General features: G+C 36.2%; 1 pseudogene; it reads left to right on the plus strand.

Annotated features, from left to right (window-relative positions):
* Positions 1 to 9,302: 9,302 nt before the first annotated feature.
* On the plus strand, positions 9,303 to 9,401 carry LOC125999897 (uncharacterized; annotated as a pseudogene).
* Positions 9,402 to 22,422: the final 13,021 nt, after the last annotated feature.

A 22,422-nucleotide genomic window follows, 5' to 3' on the forward strand; every position in this document is an offset into this window, starting at 1 on the left:
CGATCCCCCAGAGTCCCATATAGTCCCCCCAAGCCAGGGGCAATTTCTGAGCGCTTAGCCAGGAGTAACCCCTTAGCATCAAAAGGGTGTGGCCTGAAAAACCAAAAAACAAACAAACAAAACTAAAAACTAGAATTTGAGCTCTTATATGATCCAGCTATACCAATCCTAGGGATATCCACTAGGTACCCAAAAATACAATACAAAAATGTCCTCTGCATGCCTATTTTCATTGCAGCACTACTTAAAATAGACATAATCTGGAAAGAACCCAGATGTCCAATAGATAAGTGGCTAAAGAAACTGTAGTACATCTACACAGTGGAACACTACACAACTGTTAGAAGAAATAAACTAATGAAATTTGCTTATACATAGATGGACATGGAGACTATTATGCTGAATGTAATCAATCAGAAAGAGATAGACACAGAATAGTCTCACTCATATGTGGATTTAAGAAAAATTAAATACTGTACAGTAATATTACCCAAACGGAATAGAGATGTGGGCTATAAGGACCCGCCTATCATATGAAGTTTACCACGGAGTGGTGAGCACAGTTAGAGAAATAACTGCACTAACAACTACAATGACAATGACAGTGAGAGAAAGAAATAGAATGTCCTGAATATAGGCAGGGTCGGGAGAGGAAGGAAATGAGGAACATTGGCGGTGGGAATTTTACACTGTTGAAGGGTGATGTACATTTTATGACTGAAACCCAACTATGAACATTTCTGTAACCACAGTGCTTAAATACATTATTATTTAAAATAGATAGTATTGATGATTTACAACACAGACATAGCCAGCATCATACTCAACAGAATTTTTTAAAAGATTGCCTCTGAAATCAGGTGCAATGTAAAGATGTCCTTTCTCTACCGTTATGCAAGAAAGTTTTGGAAGTCTTCACCACTGCAATTAGGCAAGAAAAAATTAAGAAATCTAAATTTTAAAAGAAGTTAAGCTCTGTTTTCAGATGAGAAATTATTACTCCTAGAAGCCCCTTTAAAAAAATACTCTTAAATAAAGAAATAAATGTAGTAGATAACTAAATTAATCTACAAAATATGTTGCCATCTGTGTGCATATAAATAATGTAAAGAAAAATTAAAAGATACAAACTCAAGGGCCAGAGCAATTGTATAGCAGATAGGGTGTTTGCCTTGCATACAGCTATCCCAGGTTTGATCCTTGGTATCCCATAAAGTCCCCTTAGCTTGTAAGTAGTAATAACCTCTGAGCACTGCCCTGTGTAGCCAACCCCCAGCCTCCTAGAATAAAGGACAGCTTTATGTACTATAGTGGCCCAAACTTCAAATACCAAAGAATCAAATTAACAAAAATTTTAAAGACATATACTAAAAATTATCAAATATTGTTTACATAAATAAAAGATGATGCTACGATAGTAAAATATTTTATATTCATAAATTACAATAATTATTATGTTAAAAATGACTATCCTGGGCCGGAGAGATAGCATGGAGGTAGGGTGTTTGCCTTGCATGCATAAGGACGGTGATTCAAATCCCAACATTCCATATGGTCCCCAGAGCCTGCCAGGAGCGACTTCTGAGCGCTACCGGTTGTGACCCAAAAACAAAACAAAAAAAAATTACCATCCTACACAAAGCATTATTTAGACACAATTCCCCTCAAAATTCTAATGGCATTATTAAAGGCTTAGAGATATTCTACTAAAGTATGTATGGAATCATAAAACTCCTGGATACAACTATTAATTCTGAAACAAAGAAGGTATCAAACATTTTATTTCCTGATTTTAAAATGCACTATTAATCTATGGTGGTCAGCAAAGTGCTGCAATAAACATAAATTCTCAGACCAATGCAATCAAATTAAGAACTATGGGGTAAACCCACAGTATAACAGTTCAGTATGTGCCAAAGCATCTGGGTAAATGAAATAGAACAAGGAGCTCTTCTTTAACAAATGATTTTGGGAAAACTTGAGTGCTACATTAAAAAAAACTGAAATTAGAACTTCTTCTCATATGGTTGACTAAAGTTAATTCCAAATGAACTAAATATACCTGAATTTAAAAAGAATCTGTAAAAGATATAGAAACGTAAATAAGCAGAACTTTAGGATATAAATCTCGGTGGTGTTTTAAGAAATTAGTCTCCTTTGTCAAAAAAATTAATAGCAGAAATCAACAAATGGGACAAAATAAAATTAAAAATTTTGCACTGTGGACTATACTTGGAGTAAAATAAAAAGGCTCTTTAATAGATGAGAGAAAGTATTAACATTCAATGCAGCAGATAAAAGTTATTTAAAACACGGAGCTCAGAGCCAGAGAGATAGCATGGAGGTAAGGAGTTTGCCTTGCATGCAGGAGGAAAGTGGTTGTAATCCCAGCATCCCATATGGTCCCCTGGGCCTGCCAGGAGCGATTTCTGAGCCTAGAGCACCACCGGGTGTGACCCAAAAAACATAAAAAAAAGACAAAAAATAACACAGAGCTCAATAACAAAAAATGATAATCCAGTTAAAAATAAAGGAAGGTGGTTTCTCTCCTTTTGCTTGGCGTTAGGTCGTGCCCCTCCCTCCAGAGACGCCTGAGTGCCGGGGAGGCCTGAGTGAGTTTCTGACTTTTTGCTTGGCGTTTGGTCGTGCCCCTCCCCCCAGAGACGCCTGAGGGCCGGCCGGGGAGGCTTGAGTGAGTTTCTCTCCTTTTGCTTGGCGTTTGGACGTGCCCCTCCCCCCAGAGACGCCTGAGGGCCGGCCGGGGAGGCTTGAGTGAGTTTCTGACTTTTTGCTTGGCGTTTGGTCGTGCCCCTCCCCCCAGAGACGCCTGAGGGCCGGCCGGGGAGGCTTGAGTGAGTTTCTCTCCTTTTGCTTGGCATTTGGTCGTGCCCCTCCCCCCAGAGACGCCTGAGGGCCGGCCGGGGAGGCTTGAGTGAGTTTCTCTCCTTTTGCTTGGCGTTAGGTCGTGCCCCTCCCTCCAGAGACGCCTGAGTGCCGGGGAGGCCTGAGTGAGTTTCTGACTTTTTGCTTGGCGTTTGGTCGTGCCCCTCCCCCCAGAGACGCCTGAGGGCCGGCCGGGGAGGCTTGAGTGAGTTTCTCTCCTTTTGCTTGGCATTTGGTCGTGCCCCTCCCCCCAGAGACGCCTGAGGGCCGGCCGGGGAGGCTTGAGTGAGTTTCTCTCCTTTTGCTTGGCGTTAGGTCGTGCCCCTCCCTCCAGAGACGCCTGAGTGCCGGGGAGGCCTGAGTGAGTTTCTGACTTTTTGCTTGGCGTTTGGTCGTGCCCCTCCCCCCAGAGACGCCTGAGGGCCGGCCGGGGAGGCTTGAGTGAGTTTCTCTCCTTTTGCTTGGCGTTTGGACGTGCCCCTCCCCCCAGAGACGCCTGAGGGCCGGCCGGGGAGGCTTGAGTGAGTTTCTGACTTTTTGCTTGGCGTTTGGTCGTGCCCCTCCCCCCAGAGACGCCTGAGGGCCGGCCGGGGAGGCTTGAGTGAGTTTCTCTCCTTTTGCTTGGCGTTTGGACGTGCCCCTCCCTCCAGAGACGCCTGAGGGCCGGCCGGGGAGGCCTGAGTGAGTTTCTCTCCTTTTGCTTGGCGTTAGGTCGTGCCCCTCCCCCCAGAGACGCCTGAGGGCCGGCCGGGGAGGCTTGAGTGAGTTTCTCTCCTTTTGCTTGGCGTTTGGACGTGCCCCTCCCCCCAGAGACGCCTGAGGGCCGGCTGGGGAGGCGTGAGCCCCGCTAGAAAAACCTTCAGGAAGGAGACCAAAGCAGGCCGAATTTAGAAGTCATAGCACTCCAAAACATATCATTAAATACAAAGAATTATGCGTAAATCAAGGAGATCCCTTATAACTGAAGACAACATGACAAGCCCTATCAAGTTTCCAAGCCCACCAAAACGCACAGATTCATGGGAAGAAGACCTAAAAGCGGCCATGAGGAAGGAAATGCAAGAATTACTAAACAGAATGAAAGAAACCCTAGCAACCGAGTATAAGAAATTCATGGACGAACGACTCAACCAAATTAAAGAAGAAATGTTAAAGAACATGAGAGATTCCATACAAAAAGAAGTGAAGGATTTAAAAGACAAAATAACAAGCCTTACGAGTAGAACCAAAGAGTTGGAAAAGCACATCGATGAACTCGAAGGAAAACTGCAATATAAAAATGATCAAGAAACCAACAAAGAAATAAAAGGCAAAGCACTGGAAGGAAAAATCCAATATCTCATGAACAAGGACAAAAGAAACAATCTAAGAATTGTGGGTATACCAGAAGGGGAGGAAATAGGGAAGGGGGAAGAACAAGTAGTCAGGGAGATAATAACAGAGAACTTTCCCACCCTCTGGAAAGACAATTTAGGACAAATCCAAGAAGTCAAGAGAGTCCCTAATAAAGTAGACCCTAATAAACCCACACCAAGACACATAATAATCCAAATGGCGAAAAACAAAGAGAAAGAGGAACTCCTGAAAGCAATAAGGGAGAAAAAAAACCTCAAGTACAAAGGAAAGGATATAAGAATCAAACCAGATCTCCCATTTGAAATAATTCAAGCAAGAAGACAGTGGAATGACGTATTTAAACGACTGAGTGAAAGAAATTTCCAACCCAGGGTCCAATACCCAGCAAAACTATCATTCATATGGGAGGGTAGACTAAAAACATTCACAAATATGAACGAACTTGAACTATTTGTGCAAACTAAGCCGATCCTAAGCGACTTACTTAGAGACGAATTACAAGATCCAAACCCCCGATTGTAACAACAACCACTCCACACAATACAACTGCACAACAGTCCTCTCTATCAATAATTTCCCTAAATGTTAATGGACTAAACTCTCCAATTAAAAGACACATAGTAGAGAACTGGGTTAGGAAAAATAAACCGGACTTCTGCTGTCTGCAAGAAACACATCTACAGTTACAGGATAAGCACAGGCTTAGAATTAAAGGATGGAAAGTAATTATTCAGGCCAATGGAAAACAAAAAAGAGCAGGGACAGCCATTCTTATATCGGACCAAATTGTATTCAACCTCAAGAAAGTGATCAGAGACAAGGAGGGGCACTACTTACTGATCAGGGGAACATTAGATCAAGAAATGCTAACCCTGGTCAATATCTATGCACCTAATGTAAATTCACCAAAATATGTGAGGCAACTACTGACAAACCTAGAGAAACACATGAAGGGAATTGTGATAATAGTAGGAGACCTCAACACTCCACTAACACCACTGGACAGATCCTCCAAACAGAAAAATAGTAAAGAAATAAGAGCTCTAAATGAAAAATTAGAAGAATTAGGGCTAATAGACTTATATAGAGCCCTCCATCCCCAGAAAGTAGAATACACATTCTTCTCAAACCCACATGGAACTTTCTCCAGAATAGACCATGTCTTAGGATACAAAGCCAACCTATATAAGATCACAAAGGTAAGGATCATTAGAAGTACCCTTTCAGATCACTATGCAACAGAACTTATAATTGATGCTAAAAAGAAGCAATGGAGGAAAACTAATACATGGAGATTGAACAACATACTGCTTAACAACAGCTGGATCAAAGAACAACTCAAGGAGGAAATAAAAAGATTCCTTGAGACGAATGACAATGAAGAGACAACATGTCAGAATTTATGGGATACAGCAAAAGCAGTACTTAGGGGGAAACTTATAGCATTACAGGCCTATGTTAAGAAACAGGAAAATAACAAAACTAACAGTTTAAAAGATCACCTCAAAGAATTGGAACAACAGCAACAGAGAAATCCAACCACAACCAGAAGGCAAGAAATCATAAAAACCAGAGCAGAAATAAACAACATAGAGACTAAGAAAACAATACAAAAAATCAATGAGACCAGGAGTTGGTTTTTCGAAAAAATAAATAAGATAGACAAACCATTGGCAAAACTTACCAAAAAAAAGAGGGAAAACACCCAAATCACTAGGATCACGAATGAAAGGGGAGAGATTACAACAGAACCCCAAGAAATACAACGTATCATGAGATCATATTATGAACAACTATATTCAATTAGGCTAGAGAACCCACCAGAAATTGACAGATTCTTGGACAAACACCCTCTTCCAAGACTGGAAAAGGAAGACCTAGAGACTCTAAACAGTCCAATCACTTCAGAGGAAATTGAAGACGTAATTAAAAGACTCCCTAAGAATAAATGCCCAGGCCCAGATGGATTTACAGGTGAATTCTATCAAACATTTCAAGAAGACTTATTACCACTGTTCCATAGACTTTTCAAAACCATAGAAAAAACAGGAATCCTCCCCAACTCCTTTTATGAGGCTAATATCACACTTATTCCTAAAGAAGGCAAAGACACCACCAAAAAAGAAAACTACAGACCAATCTCACTAATGAACATTGATGCAAAGATACTTAACAAAATCTTAGCAAACCGAATCCAACACCTCATCAAAAAAATCATACATCACGATCAAGTGGGATTCATCCCAGGAATGCAAGGTTGGTTCAACATACGCAAATCAATTAACATTATACACCACATCAACAATATGAAGGACAAAAACCACATGATCATATCAATCGATGCAGAGAAGGCGTTTGACAAAATCCAACATCCGTTCATGTTAAAGACACTTAGCAAAATAGGGTTAGAAGGCACCTTCCTTAAGATAGTTACAGCTATTTATGAAAAGCCTACAGCCAACATTATACTTAATGGTGAGAAACTAGAGGCATTCCCACTAAGGTCAGGAACTAGGCAAGGCTGTCCACTCTCTCCACTCTTATTCAATATAACCTTAGAAGTCTTAGCAATAGCAATCCGACAAGAGAAGGGAATCAAAGGAATTCAAGTAGGGAAAGAGGAACACAAGCTAGCTCTATTTGCTGATGATATGATGATATACATCAAAAACCCTAAAGAATCCACAGAAAAACTCCTAGAAACAATCAACCAATACAGTAAAGTGGCTGGATACAAAGTCAATACACAAAAGACAGTAGCGTTTTTATATACAAACAATGAAGTTGAGGAGAGAGAGATTAAAAATACAATTCCATTTAAGATAGTATCAAAAAATATCAAATACCTAGGAATCAATCTTACAAGAGAAGTGAAAGATCTATACCAGGGAAACTTCAAAACACTTCAGAAAGAAATTGAAGACGATCTAAAGAAATGGAAGAACATCCCATCCTCATGGATAGGTAGAATTAACATAGTCAAAATGACTATTTTGCCCAAACTGCTATATAGATTTAATGCAATTCCTATCCAAATCCAGACACAATTTTTTAAAGAAATAGAACAATCAATTATAAAATTCATTTGGAACCATAAAAGACCCAGGATAGCTAAACACATTCTGAAAAATGAGAAGTTGGGAGGCATCTCCTTACCTAACTTGAAACTATACTATAAAGCTATAGTATTAAAAACAGCATGGTACTGGAACAGAGACAGGACCTCAGACCAGTGGATTAGAACAGAATTCCCAGACATAAACCCCCAGATATATAGCCAATTAATATTTGATAAAAGAGGCAAGAATATGAAATGGAACAAAGAAAGCCTATTCAACAAATGGTGTTGGTACAACTGGAAACTCATATGCACGAAAGTGAAAATCGACCCATATCTCACTCCTTATACAAAAGTCAACTCAAAATGGATCAAAGATCTGGAAATCAGACCTGAATCTATAAAGTTTATCGAGAATAAAATAGGCAGAACACTCGAAGACCTTTATATCAAAAGGGTCTTTGAGAATGGAGCACCAATGGCAAGAACGTTAGCATCAACTATAAACAAATGGGACTATATTAAACTAAAAAGCTTCTGCATGTCAAAAGAAACCCTACTTAAAGCAAGAAGACAGCTAACAGAATGGGAAAAAATTTTTTCACCTGATATATCAGATAAAGGGCTGATATCTAGAACATACAAAGCGCTCAGAAACCTGAGCCCTTCAAAACCAAACGAAGCCATAAAAAAATGGGGAGACGAAATGAATAGACATTTCTCTGAGGAAGAGAGAAGGATGGCCAACAAATACATGAAAACATGCTCACCTTCACTCATCATCAGGGAGATCCAAATCAAGACAACAATGAGATACCACCTCACACCAGTGAGGTTGGCTCACATCAAAAATACTGGGAACAACCTTTGTTGGAGAGGATGTGGTATGAAGGGAACTCTCATTCATTGCTGGTGGGAATGCCCCTTGGTCCAACATCTATGGAGAAAAGTCTGGAGAGTGCTCAAAGAACTCAGAATTGAGCTGCCATTTGACCCAGCAATTGCTCTTCTAGGCATATATCCCCAAGATGGAAGGACATTCATTCCAAAATACGTATGCACCCCACTATTTATTGCAGCACTCAGTATAATAGCCAAATCTTGGAAACAACCTCGATGCCCAACAACAGATGAATGGATCATTAAGATGTGGTACATATATACAATGGAATATTACATGGCAGTTAGAAATGATACAATCACAGACTTTGCAGCAACGTGGATGGACCTAGATCATGTTATGTTAAACGAAGTAAGTCAGAGGACAAAAGAAAAACACAGAATGGTAGCACTTTTCTGAAACACCTAGAACATTGACATCTTTATTTTGGTGTGGAGATTACGGTTGATGTCTCCAATATTATTTTATTTTATTTTGTTTAGTCTTTTTCTTTCTTTTTGTACTTGAGTATGATTGGATTTCAGAACCGAGACTACTGTGTGGTGTTTGCCTTTATTGCTGTAGTGCTTATCGGTTATTTAATTTGATATTTTTTTTGGTATTGTTGTGGTATTTTAATTACTTTTTTCACATCCTCTCTCAAACTGAGGTTGGAAGCTTCTAGAAAGGACTTTGCCTATTTTCAGCATATTTGATTTTTGATTGGGAAGAGGACATATTAGGTGATGGGTATTCCCCTGATTCAATGTGAATAGGTATCCGGAATATTATAGTGAAAGATATGTAAGCCATTATGAAAAAAAAAAAAAATTGTGGTTTTTTTTTTTTTTTTTTTTTTTTTTTTTTTTTTGGTCGGAGGCTTTTTTTGACTTATATGTATTATTATTATAGCAATTATATTATATGTTATGTTGTGTTGTTATATCGTGTTGTGTTGGTTTGCCTCATTATGTTAATTAATTTTGTCCTTTAAATGAATTCTTATTTTAAAAAAAAACAAAAACAAAACAAAACAAACAAACAAACAAAAAAAAAAAAAAAACAACTTTAATTTGCCCTGAAGAAAAAGAAAAAAAAAAATAAAATAAATAAAAGATAAGATAAGGCCTCCCAATTCTTACCACAGGCTGTGTGCTTTACACTGACTGTATAGAATGAGGAGGTACAGTAAAGGCACCAAAAAAAAAAAAAAAAAAAACAAATAAAAAAAAAAAAAAAAAAAAAAAAAAAAAAAAAAAAATAAAGGAAGGAGATGATTAGATACTTCCTAGAAGAGAATATGTAGGCAGCCAGTATATGTATATATATATATATATATATATATATATATATATATATATATATATGAAAGTTCTTATAACCATAAGTTATTATCAAGAAAATGCAAATGAAGATGAAAATAAGGTATCTCAAACCTCTGATACTATTATGTATCAAGATTGGAAACAACCAGTGTTTGTTGTAATGTAGTGATAAGTGAAATTAATAGTAAGAGAACAATAAATAGCTAAAGCAACAGAACTGGAGTGTTGTCTAGAGAACTGAACCCTTTTCCAAGGTAGATAAAATGTGCAAAGGGGATCCTTGTGATATTAATAAGAAGAGTGGGCACTGTCATGGTGGGTGTGGTATTGGGACTATATATAAATAAAATTTTATTTGAGAAATAGTTTAAATCATTGTTCCTCAATAATAATGACTTCAATATGTTATTGAGGGAAAACAATGAAATTTCATTTACTGTTGGTGGGGTATTCTGCCTGATTTAGCCTCCCTGTAAAATACCATAGAGATTTGTTTATGTAAGCAAGAAAAAAAAATTCCATGTGTACATACCAATATCTATTGCAGCTTCTTAGATTCACACTTACTTGAAAGAGATGTAAACCAAGTCATGAAAAATCATGGGTACAATGGCCGTGCAGATGAAACTGTCAATTTTGGCAAGAGCTTGCTGGCCAAGACTCCACCATACCAAACCCATGCCTGTTACATCATCACCCATAATTGCAACTTTGCCTGTGGATCTAACTCTTCACTCCTCTTCGAGTCTCTGCAGAGACACCAGTCTGATCAAACTTTAGGTATGCCAATATTTGGGCTATTTTTTTTGTTTGCAGTGAGTGCAGACAGCCTCTTCCCCACATTCTCCTACTTCCAGGAGACCTAGCAGCTGAGAACACACTCCACAAAAGTCTCAGCAACAGTAATAATGATTTGAATTTATGGACAGTTTCATTTGTTTGATGCTGTAATTCCTATGGAAACACGCCAATTTAGATGCTAATGTGTAACTAAGGTCACTTAATGTTTGGGAACAAATGAAATAGTAGAATTGACAGCTAATAACAAGAGTGTATTAAACCTTCTGCCATTATCTTAATGACTTCATTGGAGATACAATAATTTTCAAAAATTTGCTTGACAATGTACATACTTTTCTTTTTTTAATTTTTCTTCCTTTTTATTTTTTTCTTTCCATTCTTTTGAAAGTAGCTTTGCTCTTCACTTATCTGCAAGCAAATATATTTCCTAATAACCTCATTAGATATAAAATAATTTTCATTCAAAATAAAATAGAAACAAACCAAATCCCCAATAACAAATGAATCAAAATAGATGTGCATGAATATAAAATGGAATACTATTTAGCTAGGTAAAAGATGAAATTATACAATTTGCTGCAAATTGATGATAGTTGGGATAATAATGATACACAAAAAATAATTCAGATGCTTGGCATAACATGACATTATCTCAATCATTTATGTGTAAAAGAAACAAAACAATGAAATATACAGTATTGAATAAACATTTGGCCTTTAATTACAAAATTGAGATTACAAGCAGGAGACAGCCTGTTGTGGATTAATGAAACAGTGAATAAAATGTAATTTAAATATAATGTTAGAGAATATTGAACACTTTGGTCATGGTGAGATGCAATAACTATTTACATTAAAAAGTTATTAGCATTGCAAACATATAATCTAAAAATGTAGTTATTAGAAATTTAAAGAAAAACTTAAAAATATTTGGTTTGGGGACCATATCTAGCTATGCCTATGGGTTATGCCTGCCCTGAGCTCAGGAATCAATTCTGGCAGGCTCCGGGGATCATATTGGATGTCAGGGATCTCACCCATGTTGGCCACATTCAAGGCCTACCCTACCCACTGTGCTATTTCACTGGGTGCAAAGGATTCTATTTTGTTTTCAATAATTTATTCTAAAACTGGATAATAAAACATTTGATGGTAAAATTATTTAGGCTTTGAAAAAGAAAATGAAATTAACTATTTTCTGATTAAAGATTTTTCACTCTATTTTAAGAAAAAACAGAAGGTGTGAAATTTTACTTTACATTTTTCTACTCAAAAGAACAGTTTCTCTGAACAACCATGGTAAAATCCCTTACAATCAGCCAGTTATATATCTTAGCCTTTCATATTGAGTTATTATTAATCTATCAGGTGGCTATATTATCATGACTCTAATGTGAGTGTGAGGCTAGAAATGAAAGATGCAATTTTTTATCAGGAAATATAAGAATAACCACGCTTATTACAAGTATAAATCATCTGAGAGCTAGAAGATAGTTGTGTCCATTTCATTGGTTTTTGATATGGCATTTTTTATTACTTGAAACATAGTAAACGAAGTTTTCCATTTATGTCATAGAAATTAATTTAAATAACTACCAAACTGTTTACAAATGCTTATAATTATGATTATGACTTTCTTATGAATAAATGCTATTTCTAAGAAATTGTACAAGCATTAATACTAGGAGGATTTAATTGACAAATACCTTTTCTATTCTCTTTCCTTTGAACTTCTAACAAACACAGTCCTTGGTCATTCAATTAATCACTCCATAATGCGCATATGCTGGTATCCATCTGCTGAAAGCTGCCATAGAGAAACACTGTCTTATAACTGCAATTCTGAATTACTTGGCATGTCTTCAAAATTATTCTCCCTCTGTTACAGACTGTAAAATAAATATTTAATTTTTTTATTTTCTTTTTATACTAACAATGTGTAATACTAATGTACCAAACACTTTTAGTTTAAATATTTAAATGACATAACCAGGTGTTTTTCTGAGATGAAAACATTTTCGGAGGACATGGGGCTTGCTGGGTCAATTTTCCACATTTGTAATATTATTAGAATAAAGGAGCTGTGCGATCTTTAATTCCAGCCTCCTCGATTCTGTAGACAGTGAATTGTTTTCCCCAATTCAGTATGTGCCACTATTATTTCTGAAGGGAGAATGACCTGTATCATGCATGGCATCTTAATGTTTACATCAGTAAGAACACTTAAAGATAGATAGGATGCGATATACTGGGGGAAATAGATATTTGTCAGATTAATTAGTGATACGCTTTTACATGGAATTTATTCAGTTTGAATATTTATTCCTATTTGAATAGATATAAATGTCTTTCTCCCTCATTCAGTAGCAAGTATTGTGAAGCAAAGATTCATTGGCAATTCAAATTTTATCTGATGTCTTCAGCATTAAGTATACAATAGAAACGCAACCTAATATAACTTGGTTAATTTTTGGTTTGGGTTTTGGAGACACACCTGGCAGTGCTCATGTTTTACTCTGTGCTCAGGAATAACTTCTGCAGTGAATTATGGGACCTTCTGCAATGATGCTGCCAGAGATAGAACCTGACTTGGCCTTAACTGAAGGAAAGTAATCACATTGTATTTTTACATGGACATGAGAACTTTTACTTATTTTTCTGAGTGCATTCTTTCCTTTTATATTTTTAATTCTCTCTTTGGTATATGTTTATGAAATTTCTTACATTTTCTTTCTCCTGAGAATGTTTGACTTGATCAGAGTGACAAGAACTGAGATACAATGCCTGCATTCTTCCTGAAATAATGATTTGGACAACCTGTAACAAATTCACTATTAGGTACATTTATTGTGACTAAAAGAATCGACAAAAACAAACAAAATTGGCTAATCTTTTATTTTTCTTCTTTTTATCAGATAAAATCATCTTCAATTTAGTGAAGAATAGACATTGTCTAAAGTCTAGAGAAGTTGAACAGTTATATGAGAAAAAATGAGGTATCTGATGCTTCAGAGAAATTTATGACTTCTTGATTAGTCTTTCTCAAACTTTTTCTGTGCATAGTTCCTTCCCCCATGTTTCCTTCTTGTCTAGGTTGCCCCCTAGTTAAAACTGAAGTTCTCCACTTACATGCTTTCACATGTGACTCCACTAAAATATCCTGCAGCTCTTAGGGGATAGGGTATATAACCCTTGATTAGGTAAAACATGTTGGGATATTGTTATAGGAATATAGAGAAACACTAATATGTTACCATATAGAGAAACAGTCTTGTCAGAATTTAACTGTTTAGGGAAGGTATTTATACTGAAATAATTCTTTAAGAAATTAACTATTTGGGGTCCAGAAAGATAGCATGGAGGTAGGGCGTTTGCCTTGAATGCAGAAGGACGGTGGTTGGAATTCCGGCATCCCATATGGTCCCCCGTGCCTGCCAGGAGCGATTTCTGAGTGTAGAGCCAGGAGTAACCCCTGAGCGTTGCCAGGTGTGACCCCCCAATAAAAGAAACCCAAAAGAAAGAAAATAACTATTTTACTTAAAATTAACTGGTGCTATTATAAAATGCTGAAAGTATAGTATCATTTACTTCTTGTGGTGTCAGGGTTTGAAACTAGTACTTCACAAATGCCAGTCTAATATTCTCTTTTTTTGGGGTGTCACACCCAGTAGTGCTCAGGGGTTACTCCTGGCTCTATGCTCAGAAATCGCTCCTGGCATGCTCGGGGGACCATATGGGGTGCTGGGATTTGAACCACCGTCCTTCTGCATCTAAGGCAAACGCCTTACCACTGTGCTATCTCTCCGGTCCCTAATATTCTTAATGAACTAAAATCACTTGCAATTAATGTCATAATCCAAATATATAATTTATGCATATTAGCCAAAATTTTAAAAGATAGCAGTAGAGATATAATTTTTTTCAGTTTTTCCCCAATTTTATTGCAATGCTAGGATTGACCAAGTTGTTCATTTTATATATTAAATATTCAAACATCCAAAACACCACCAGTATGACCTTCCCTTTCACCAGTGTCTCTAGTCTGCCACCTTCAACCATAGCCTGACTCCATGCAGGCATAGATTTATTTCCTATTTCTTGTTAAAACATAATGTCAAATGGAATTATCAAACTCAACAAGGGTCCATTGGGAAATGATTATATATCCAGGATGTTACTGATGTCATTGTCTAAGGACTTACTGTGCTGTGGTTTGTGCTAATTTAGCCATCTTTGTTACTGATTAGGCTCACTGAGGTTTAAGTTTGGTACATTACATATTTCCTGTGAAACTACTAGACATACAGTATAAGATATTAAGGTGTTGCATGGCCACATGTTTATAGCCATACAGTCCAAGATATATAGATCTAAAGCAAATGGGTGGCTTGAATGTTTGATAATCTTAAATCTGGGAGTTAGACCATTTCTCTCAGTGGGTGTAGGGGGTTGCATTAGACTGATACAGTTCATGAAGAAAGGGGAATCTTCTCCAGCCAACTTTTGAGAAAGTCACAGAGATGCCAGTTAGGATCAGACTACCTGGAAAATATCTGTGACCATTATTTTCTTCTGGAGCTTGATTAAAGTGCTGGGCTTTTTTTTTTCTGCCAGGAAGATGGTGGTGGTGGGTGAAAAATGCTTGCTTTTCCAGTGGCAGGGTTGTTGTGGAGGGCACTGCTCAACCTCCTTTCCTAAAGAAAGACCCAGACTTTTCAATCCTGTTTTTGAATGCATTTGAAGGAATTTAACTTCTGTTCTACTTTGATTTTAGTAACAGAGATGGGATGCTTCAGTTGGAGTATATAGGGGGTAGAGTAGACTGATAAAGTTTTTTTTACAAAGAAGAATCCCATTCATTTCTAAGAGTGCCATAGAGGTATCAGACAAGATCGGACTACCTGAGAACTATCAGTGACCATTCATTTTCTTTTGGGATAGTTCAGATTATTGCTGATTAACGTCTATATATTAAATGCCTTATACAAGATAGTAAAGTTTATGAATGAAAGTCAGGATTCATTCAAGTGTAAGTTTCTAGAACTTTAATACTTAGCTATAACTACATGCAATTTATGATAAATAATTTGCTAAACTTAATGCATAATTGAACATGTAAAATGTGTGAGAGTGGTCATTACAATCACAAGCAATAATAAGTGCTATTATATTGAAAGGCAAATTAATTTTTAAATATATTCTCGAAGCATAATATATTTATTTAAGTTCTGGTATATGAAATGATTGCAGAAACAAATGCTTGATATATTATATATCAACATAGAATATTGATATATAATATATCAATATATAATATATATCAATATATCAATATATATTACCCTATAAATTTTGGTGTCACATTCAGCTATATAGCATGCTATTCAAATTTACAGATAGCACAAATTTATACAAACTCTACTAATTGGCTCAATAATTGAAATAGATATTAAATTATATAAAAAACTTTTTCATAATTTTCCACTTGATAGTGCGTAGAAGAAAATCATTCCAACCTTCCTTCTCTTCTCTCAGAAAATGAAATATTTTTGTAAAATATGTTCTTCCTATACCAGAAGGAAAATAATAATATTATTATCAAGGTTGAGACCTAGACAATTTGCTACAAAAATATTCAGTCAAAAATAGTCTTACTTCCTTCATCCTTCACACATACATTAATTGCTTTCCCATAATTCCATCTATCCAAGTATGTCTTATTATTTTTGGGTATTTACTTCATATTATATAGAATCCATATTAAATAAACTTGTATGAGATTTTTCTGTTAATTATGTCTTACATAAAAGTTACTCTCAGACTCAGATAGCTTTCAGATTTATAGGTTAAAGTTTGCTTCCTCTGTAATATCATCAAAATAAAATATGAAGGCTCTATTTGACATTATTTTTCAAGTAGTCTGTATTTGAGTGCTCTAAAGATAGTACACTCTCCATAGTCTGATGCATATTAAACCAAGGAGGGTACATGTCTTAGTAATAAAGCATTCTTTGGTTTACCCATAGCTATTTAACTGTATGGTGGGGATAGAAGGTATAAGCTCCCTTCTACAGAAGTAGAGGTAGGTGAAGTAGTTAATTTAGTGAATCATATAAAATCTTGCTCTGAAAATGCATGTAGTCAAAATATGTAAAATATGACTAAGGGTGGGAGATGGAAGGATAAAAGGGAGCACATAATAAGGAAACTCTCTTTTCTCCCTCACCTATGCTCAAACAGATGGCAAAACAGAGATCAACCCACATATATGTGGCTGTGTTCAGAGACTATGAACACCCAGATGACAGGAAATTGTTGGGGTACAGTTCTAGAAAGGGGACACAGGTAACAACAGTATTCTAGATGCAGATTTCCGATTAGGAGTGTAAACTGGAGAAAGAAGAACATAGGGCAAAATCAGGCCAGCCTAAAATGGAATCTGGCAAACAGCAATAGACTGTACTAAGATGTCATCATCTAGACCAGGCATCAAGGGAAGGAATGAGGATGTCATACGTGGGAAAAGAAGAAAGAGTTCTGGACAGTAGGGCAGGATCCAGGCCCATTAATTTAAACTACAAGCAATATTTTAAGCATTCAAATGATGCCAGTGGGGGAAAGTTCCTTAGTGACCTATGTGAAGTGGGAAGGAGAGAGGCAGCAGTCCTTAGGAGAGAAACTACCACTTTCTCTTTACCCAACTAGGCTACTCGGGGTAGTGTCTGGGACAATCTAGGACTGTGGACCCTGCTTTGGCAAGGAAAGTAGTCAGTCCTGTCAGTCCCAGTTCTTGTCCAGGTCTTTCAGATTCATTGTCTTCCCTTACAGAAAAAAATTTCTGGAGATAGAGCAGTGAAGTAAAACAAAATTTTTGTTTTGTGTTATATTGTTTTGTTTTGTTTTGTTTTAATTCTGAGGATGGGGAGGAAGTGGAAAAGAGAGAGAGCAACATGCTCAAGAGAGAAGACAAGCTTCTCCAAAGGTGGAAAGAGTCCTGGTATACAACCTAGCATGAGAGTGGGAAAGTCCTCACCTCAGAGAACATGGGCACCATGTGCATGTATGTGTCCAAGGAGTGCATGAGTGCAATTTTCACCAACTGAGATAGTCCCAGTACAGACCTGAGTACAAACCAGAGTATGAAAATACACTCCTTAGAAGGGGAGATGCAGGAGACATAGGCTAGGGCACAATGTATAGAGGCAAAATACATGTGCCCTCCTTTTTCATTCTAAGTTGACTTTTATAGACTTTTTTTCCAATCTTACTCGAGTACTGTTAGGAGAGAGGTTGCTAAAGGTTAGTTAATGGTCTTCGATAATTTTTTGGGTTTTTTGTTTGTTTGTTTTGGCCACATCCGGAGGTGTTCAGGGGTTACTCCTGGCTCTGTGCTCAGAAATTGCTCCTGGCTCAAGGACCATGTTGGATGCTCGGAATCGAACCTGTGTCTGTCCTGGGTCAGTGGCATGCAAAGCAAACTCTCTACCATTGTGCTACCACTCTGGTCCCGGTCTTTGATAATTAATCAATACATTTAATGATTATTAATACCTACATAATTAATCATCATTAATACTATTATCATTAACTATGATTAATATTACAAATGAAATAATTACAATAATTTAATTAATAACTATAATTATTACTGTTGCTAGATAGTATTTAATTACTATATATTACTAAATTATTTTGATGTTATTATAATTAGCACTATCATGATCAATAATTATAAAGATACTATATTTAATAATAATACCTACAGTTAATGCCTTTAATCCATAAACTTGGCAATAAATTCATTTTGCACTAATATAACTGTCCATTATTGAATATAATAGAAACAAAAGGCATCTATATACAATGTAGAAACATAAAGAAAAAGTCTGAAATATTCTTCAATGGGTAAAGATAACAATTAGATCCAGGAAACATTTTGGTATTGTTGTAAATTAACTTTTTCACCAAGGCTGTGGATAATCAAACTGTTGTACAGAAAGCATGTACTGTATGTATAATAATTGAATTAATGTTTTAAGAGCAAAATACTAATGAGAAATATTTATATCTTTCTCAGTAGTACTGAAGAAATAACTATTTTCTATTGCATTAATTATGACTTTATACATAAAATATAAAATGTCCCAAATAAAATTTGTAATAGATTTTTCTTCAGCTATTTAGAGGACTAGGTTTCATGCAGTAAAATTAACTGATTACAAGCACACAATCCAATGTCCAACCACTTCAACAGTCAACACAATTAAGATATAGAAAATTTCCGTTACTCCCTTCCCTAGTACCTAAAACTATACTTGACTAAGACCAAAAACAGTGATGCAGGAGCAGTGAGGGCAGGTTTCTGTGTTGGTACATGGTTCCCTATTTTTTCAATATTTTGAAGAAGAAAAAGATAAAGTAATAAACATGCTGGGATCCAAAATTAGAAAGAAAAATTTTATTGGAATGCAGATTAGAAAGGGATTGCTATTTCCCAACAGGGGAGGAATTTGTCTAAGACTAAATTAAATAGAGTACTCTTTTTAAGGGGCCAGGAAGTATAGAAAAATTGGGTCTTTGTATGATTGAGTGACAGGAATGTTTCAGAGAATGAAGGATAGTTAAAGATAAGGAGCTTTTGTGTAGGCCCTTTTAAAAGAAAATTGGCCTCTTTGCATTTCTGTTGCAAGAATGTTTCAGAGAATGCAAGGATCACACAGGGTGGTCTAAGCATTTGCCTTAATTATTCTCAACTGTTTTAGTTTCCAGGTGAACCTAAGCTCTGGGACCAAATTTCATGGTTTTTGGAAATTATAAGTAAGTTAAACATGTAAAACAGGAACTTGGGAATATGTGTGTTTTATGGGGGCAATTGGAACTATGGGAAAGGGAAACTAAGACTCTTCTTTGTAACTCCTAATATATACATATATATATATATATTCATAAAATTACATGTATAAAATGCAAAATATAGTGAATGAACCAAAGAATAGTTTGAAGGGAAAGAAAAATCAAAGCTGTATGACTGATTTAAACATTTAATAATGGGGCAATATGGTGTTTAGTGGTTAAATAAAATAGTAATGTAAATAATAATAAAATTGCAATATATGAGGCTAGTGTAATATGTATAATAATTTCTGAGAAGAAATAAGATATTTTCTCCACATTAATATAAAAAGTCACAATATGGCATCTTGATCTGATGCTACTCAGGAGAAAGTAAAAATATCCTCAAAGACTAGAAGCCGGAGGAAAAAATCTGATGAAGGATTTAATTTGAATAAGGCATTACCTGAGGTATCTGCCTTCAATAATATTGCTGGATCTTTGGTCAAAATGTCATTAGAAATTTCAAGAAATAAAATTTTATTTTTTTCTTAAGACATTCTTACCAGATCTACAGATATATTAAGGACTCCGAATATTTTCATCCACATTACTATACAATTATAATGTTAATGGAATAGCACTGCAAGCAGAGAGATATGGATAGTCCTGGTAATTTGTTTCAGTAAAAATGGCCTGGAAACTAAAACAGCCCAAAGGCAAAAAGGCCTCTGAGACAAAGACTGGGCAAGGTTTTTGTGCTGTTGAATTCAAGGGTTAGGGTAAGAATGGATCCCTGGGAAGTGAGGTCTGAGGAATTCTTATACAATGGACAAGAATGGACCACCTGATGTTAGAGTGCTTTGAACCAAGGAAAGCTTGATTAGCTCCCATTTTTATAAAGAATTCCAAACTCATTCATATTGCTTGAGTAGCTCATCTGGATTCTAGTTCCAGCATCACATATGGGATTAAAAAATTACTGGACTGCAGGGGTCCTCTAACTTTTTTAAATAGGGAGCCAGTTCACTGTTCCTCAGACCATTGGAGGGCAGGACTATAGTAAGAAAAAAATATGGACAAATTCCTATGCAACCTGCATATATTTTATTTTGAAGTGAAGAAACAAAATGGGAACAAATTTAAGATGTGGCCTGCGGGCTATAGTTTGAGGACCACTGCTTAGGGAGTCTCCAAGTGCACTTTCTGTGTGCAGAGTCGAGTTAGACTCGGTGTTAGATTTGGTGTGGCCCCCAAATCAACAACAACAACAAAAACTATAATGATAATTATAATAATAATATATAATATAATAATATAATAATAATGACAATAATAATAATAAAAGTTCAAACTCAGGAAATTGGTCATGCATACCCTGTCCGCCAAAATATAATCTGGCGATTTATTTATTTATTTATTTATTTATTTATTTATTTATTTATTTAGCCACTCTAGCAAAGGCTGTGGACACTTCTGTCTTTTCTTTTATTTCCTAAATAAACTTATGTACTTCACTTGTCTTTCTTTCTCTACTTTCCTAAATGAAATTATGTTATTTCACTAGTCCCCTGAAACCCTTTTCTTGGGAAAAAAGCAAGGAATATTGAAAGCCTGGGTAGGATTTGGGAGCATCTTTCATTTCCCACAAAGAATGCTTCCTCATTCTAGCATAAATTCAAGACTCTTGGAAAAATAAGATGGTGGCAGGCATCATTTTCCATGTCAGGAGAACAAGTTTCCCTTCAGGTGCTCTCTGATGGCTGCCACATGGAGCTGTTAAGACATGAGGTTTGCTTCATGCAGGGACTCAACAATTCTAATCATTCCCTGGCAGGTCCCTGGGTGAGTAAGGAGATGGGTAGAAAGGGAAACTGGAGATTGCTTTTCAGGGCTGCCATCTCCTCTATATGTCTTATAAGGTAACTTCTGCAATAAGGTAGTCACAACAATAGCAAAAATATAAAAATATTCCTTTTTGGTCTGAGACTATTTAATTATTTACTTTTTAAATTTTTAAAAATATATTTGTTTCTTTATTACTTTAATAAAGTAAGTTATTTAATTGAATCACCATGAAATACAGTTATAAAGATATTCAAGACTAAGTTTCAGTCATATAATGTTTAACACCCATCCATTTACCAGTGCACATTTACCTCCACCAATGTCTCTGTTTATCTCCCACCCTACTCACTGCAATCTCTCTTGCCTCTATGACAGACACATTTTGTTTCTCTTCCTTTTTTTTTTCCTTTCATACATGTGCTTTTCAATATTGTTACTGAAGGAGTATCATCCATATCACTATGGTACATCTACACATTGGAATACTACACAGCTGTTTGGAAAAAATAAAGTCATGAAATTTGCTTGTACATGCATGCATATGGAGAACATCATGCTGAGTGAAATGAGTCAGAGGTAAAGGAATAGACTTAGAATGATGACACATTTTTGTTGCACACACACACGCACACACACACGCACACACATGCACACACACGCACACACACACAACACACACACACACACATATATAAGACAGAATGGTAATAACATCCAAAGACAATGAAGATGATGACCAGGAGGACCAGTATATGGTAGGAAGCTTGCCAAAAATAGTGGGAGAGTGCAATTAGGACAGAGAAAGTACCACTATGACAATGAGAGTTAGAAACAATCACTCATGCTGAATAGGAGATAAAAACATTATTTTTATGATGAGATCTCTGTCAGTAGCATATTGTCACATGCAACTGAAAACTGAGGTGTAAGAGAGGACAAATAGTATAATTCAGATAAGGCATTTATTTAGGAACATCAAAAAATCAGATAGAAAATAGTAGACACTTGAAAAAAAGCATAGGGAGTTCGGATCCAAAGGAGACACTAAGATCTTAAATTCTTATGTTGGTTTCAGTTACTGCCTTTCAAATTTGCTCCCACTCTCCTTCAAAAAGGGGAGGAAAATACCCAGAATGTGGGTTTTCATATCTGACCAGCTTCCTGGATTTCTCTAGTAACTAATAGTTGTCCTAGTGCCTATCTTTTATCTTCAGGGTTCCTCTAATCTTGAGGCATTTATGATGGCAAGAATGAAACAGGCAGAATGTTAATGATGTCTATCACCTGGCTGTTTATTCTATCAGGCCTGACAATATAATGTTTCATTTTCACATAACATTCTTAGTGTCATATCTTTCCTTTATCATATCCTATTTCCCCTTGTTCCTTGCTATTCCAGGTGTCAGTGCCACTTCAATTCTTTAGCTGTTACATTATGT

This window comes from Suncus etruscus, chromosome X (assembly GCF_024139225.1).
Source record: "Suncus etruscus isolate mSunEtr1 chromosome X, mSunEtr1.pri.cur, whole genome shotgun sequence".
Taxonomy (NCBI): Eukaryota; Metazoa; Chordata; class Mammalia; order Eulipotyphla; family Soricidae; genus Suncus; species Suncus etruscus.